This window comes from Apaloderma vittatum, unplaced genomic scaffold (assembly GCF_000703405.1).
Source record: "Apaloderma vittatum isolate BGI_N311 unplaced genomic scaffold, ASM70340v1 scaffold44648, whole genome shotgun sequence".
Taxonomy (NCBI): domain Eukaryota; kingdom Metazoa; phylum Chordata; class Aves; order Trogoniformes; family Trogonidae; genus Apaloderma; species Apaloderma vittatum.
Genome location: NW_009732104.1, coordinates 10243 through 15230, shown reverse-complemented (window position 1 = coordinate 15230; position 4988 = coordinate 10243).

The following is a 4988-nucleotide window of genomic DNA, read 5'->3' as shown; positions in this document are numbered from 1 at the left end:
CCTGCCGCGTTTACAGCTGGGCTACAGCGCAGCGCAGCCCTTGCGAGCCTGGCTGCCATCCCACCACCTGGCCCGTCATCCCCGTGGTGCGTTTCTGCATTAATTTCTCAGGTGCCAGGTTTGCCAGGGTTTTGTTTTCTGCTCCCATCCTTCACATTGTTTACAACCTCTTCCAGCTTGACTGGATCGTTATAATCCAAACCACTACTGGAAAAAGTGAAGGAGAACCAGGCCCAAAACAGTTCCATCCATAGACAAGTCCAGCTCTTGCCAAGAAACAAAGGTGTACATCTTTGAAAAGTTTAAAGTCCGTGTCAAAAGGGAAAGAAAAGCATAATCCATGTTCTCGCTAGGTCTTGAAATGGCACCTCATTGCTTTATGAATCATTAATGTGTTGGTTTTTTACAGTTCACCTTCTGGCAAGATCTCTTTTGACAGCAGAACTGAAGCTATCACTATCTTTCTGTATTGTCCTCTTTTGCCTTGGGAATGCATCCTACCGGTCCAAGTAGTCCAAAATACAAAACGAGTTTGAAAGTTATCTTTACTACACTCTCCACCAAAGTGCTTTATATCTGCAAAATTCCGCTCTTTAGACAGCAGCTCCATATTCAGTGGGTAGTATCCCTACTCCCCCTGATACTGGCTGTGACTACCAGCAACCAACCTGCTCTGCAGAGAAAATGAGCCGTAAGCAGGATGGGTGACTTGCTCAAAAATCCCTCACCAACTTAGTAACAGCCAGAAATAAAAATAGGGCTATTTTGACTCACAACGTAAGCACTCCCAAAAACCACAATAATCTAGCTGTACCTTAGTGCTGCTATCTGAAGAAAATGAAATTGGAGAAAGCAGCAGGCACAAAAGTAGTTAAGATGAAAACATAGAGCCCTTGCCTGGAGTTGTTTGAATTAGGTGCAGATACATGGTCTTCACAGCTAGTGAACTAAGGTCAGTAAATTCAGAGAAGAGGTTAAAAAAATTTTCTTAATTTTGCTTGGAGAATTCAGAGTTGAAATTCTAATGAGAATTGAACTAAAAAAATACCTTCCTTCCTATGTTCTGCCAGTATGTCCAGGATTATCAACTACGATTGCCATTGCTGTCCCATGCACAGGACTTTTGCTCTCAGTCCTACAAGAAGCCCAGAACCAATTCCTGGGAATTGCTGTCCAGGTCAGGAGTGAGGTTTTGGGCTAAGAAGCTTGCATAGCTGCTCTTCATGAGAACACTATGGCAAAACAGAGAGATCTGTACTAAAGCTACCGGTCATCTTTCACGTGTAACACAAGTAATTTGGGGTTCATTTAAGAGTGTGGTCATCCCCCTTTACAGGCCTAATCTAAGAAAATCTGGATGCATGAACCACAGAAAACTCATTTTTGGTTTCAGAAGGGACCTGAACGTCCCCTCTGTGTCCTCCTTCCTATCTGATACTTAATACACTTTCCTCAGGATCGTATCTATTCTGAATTCAAATACGCCCATTTCAGGAATTTGCCTGGACTGTGGATTACTGTATCAGCCATTCACAGATGGAGCTCAGGAGCCAAATGTAATTATAAGCCCCAGCAAAAAATAGATATCCAAGTCCAAAATATGCTATGATTTGACACAATTTGCATAAACCAGGATTTGAAATCTGTCATTAAGGACAGGAATTGGGGGCACCGAAAGTTGCCAAGAAACCACCTGTTTGTAATGTATCTAGATTGACTACTTAATAATTACTTTAAGAGGCATCTCCCGCATCAAATATTTGCCAGCAAGATTTTAAATGTCCTCATCTCATATCTTGCACAGCATCTTGCTAAAAAGATCATTTATGGCTTTTGACTTCAGAGCATATATCCCAGGGTACACCAGCTGGGTGTGTGGCTGATGTAGATGATGCAGTCTACACACAGAATTTTTTACTGAATTTGAACCCAATCAAAAGATAGAAAGTAGTTCCTATATGTATTTAGTTTATGTAGTTTTTTCCAAAAGCAACTACAAAGCATCTGTCCTATCTTTTTTCTTACATCTGTGGTCTGTTTATATCCATGATCTGTTCAACTGGCAGAAAAATTCTCTTCTCTATTAGGACTTCCTATTCTGTCATCACATTGTATCACAAATGAGCAGTGGGTTCTCTGTTGGCCAAACAAAAAATGAAAGTCATTAGAGGCACAGAAATAATATATAGTGCTAATATAAGGAATATGAGATGTTTTATGTGTTGAATTTGTATATTTAACATTGACAATGAGTTTAACTCCGAATGGCTTTCCCTGGAAAGAGACAAAGCTGAGGAATACAAATTCCTCAGGAATGCTAAATTGCTCATCCTACCCTGTCCTATCTTCTCACACTACAAGGACCAAGCCTGCAAGTTTTAGGTGCGGAAAACAAACAGGGCTTTTTTCAGCCAGTACTGACTGAACTGAAATGCAATGCAAGAGATATGTAGGAAGAGAGAATATCATGTACTACGCACATATTCTCCCAGGAACACTTGGGATTTACGTTCAGGTTTTCTGCCCTTACAGAAAAGACAAGACAAAACCTATATGATGAGATTTCCATGCAGAAAGCTTGCCTTGATTCAGCTATGCCTATACTAGGAAGATTTCTCAGCTCCAGAACATCACATACATATTTTTCTTTTCAATGTATTAGCCTAGCTTCCATTTCTGTTGTTTTTTTCCTTAAGCCCAGTAAGGAAAGAACCTACACTACTAACACAGACAGGAGTACCAGCAGAGGTTGAATCCAGTCTCTGTGGAGACTCCCTGTACTAGAAACGCCAGTGACAGTTATTTTATTATTCTGTAATACTGTCAAAGGAAGTTGACAGATTATCCAACCATATTCCTCTTTTAGAAAGAGCCACAACACTGTTCTCCAATAAGGTAAAAATACTAAACCCAACTGAAATCCGTTATTAAATTCAGACAACGTCAGAAACAAAAACTACTTCATCTTCCCATTTTAAACTGAAGTCAAAAACATCCATCTGAAATTGGGGGCTTTGTCAGTATTTTCAAAGTAGTACACAACCAGACTTCTGTGCCTGCTATAAACATGCAGTGTTTACCATGATCATGTATCCGTCAGCATCCTCATTGTAATAAAGATGTACTGCCTGAGAAAGACACGGACAATTCCGTCATCTGTCCCTAAACTAAAGCTTTTTCCAAGCACATCAGCTGACCTCAAGGCTGTCTGCCTCTGTGCTAGTACTCCAGAAACAATTTTCAAGACACATATTTAATGGGAATAAATGCTTTGAATATTCATGGAAGTTTTAAGATCCCAAGTTACTCTGGATCAATACATGCCAGAAACCGACATGAAAAAGCCAAAGACATGCATCTGCAAGAGTGTGGCTTGCTTCTACTAAAGCAGGAATAAATAATCAAACCACACATTCAGCCAAATTCCACTTTATGAAAACAAAACAATCATGCTGCTTGCTCCCTCAGTCTATTCTAACCAAGTCCACAGAAATCTTCCAGCCACCAAACAGATTACTGCAATCTTGCCTTGCTCAAGTTCTGTGAGCATAGGTACTAAATGCAAAGCTACTCTGAGTGCAGGTCTGTGCAACCATACCTGCCTCAGCTCTAATTAGAAAAGGGATCTAGGCAATAAGCCTGTATTTAAATGTTCTGTCTTTGCCTGGCGCCACTCTCCACAGAGAGATTCAGGTAAGTTACTTCAGGTTCCTAAGAGCAATGTTAATGCAGGCTTTGCACCACCTCAGCATGATATCTGAATGACGCTACTTAAACTGGACATTTGTCTCCTCGGTTTGTTAGATGCAGAGTATAGAGGGTGGTACTGTGACCTTGGTGACTGAGCTAGTTGGGTAATTAAACCACATGGATCTCGAGGTTGCACAAAGATCACCACCTAAGCCACAGTCTGAATATGAAATTAGTTGGGACTTTTTCCAGCATCTTGACTTTTTGGAAATGTTGCCATATTCAGGCCAACAGCCTATGCAAACTTCCATACGTCAAGCTAATTCCCAGATATCCCCTTCACTCGGTGCAAGGGACCAAACCAATCATTTGTTACGGAGATTTCAAACAATAAGCTTTAATCGCCTTGTTAGAAAAATAAGCACTGAAATATATATAAATGTGATTACATTAAAGTAATTCTGTAGTCTAGCATACTAGAAACCAAAGCCCAGTCATATTTCTAATGATACAGAGTAGCAAGATTTAGGTTTTAGAAATTTACCATAGAGAATACCGGAGTATGCAGTATCTTTTAGGAAACCACAGTAAAGACAAGACAAGTCTCCACATTGCAATAAAAACTAAGTAGATCAATTTATTCTGTATACTATACAATGTGTAAGTTTGTAAAGAACAATTGACATTTTTATCACCTTAACATCTTGACTGGGTGTAAATATGTCCAACAAAACGTACTCCCGTGGCCTTTACACAAACACTGTCCTACTACATCAAGAACAATGAGAGGGAAGCCTTTGGTGCTACAGATTTGGGGACATATCTGTGAAGTTGTCATTAATCCACTTAACTATCTCAAATAAAATGTTGGTGCTATCTGCTATTATAAGCCTACATGAATACTACTCTAATAACTAAACACTGTCTACCTTTAATGGCAAGATATGAAAGGGACTGCCAGTCTACAGTGTGGACAGGTTTTCTTTGAAAAAGGCAATTATCAAATGGTAAAACTCATATAATACATTATGTACATAAGTTTGGATAGCTGAGTTATCTTGCTAGAGGAAGCTGAAAGTAAGCATTGATTTGCAGTCATGTTTGATTTACTGTTAAGTGATTACTGGACTTAAGTTTTATAAAGTATATAGAATCAAAAAAGCTGTGCCTGCTGCTGAGGTCTGTCAGATGTGAAGGCTCATAATCAGTCATTGACCTAGTTAGTATTACAGTACTTCAAATATACACATGGATAATATATTCATAGCTGAATCTGTAGTAATCTTCAGAACTGCAAG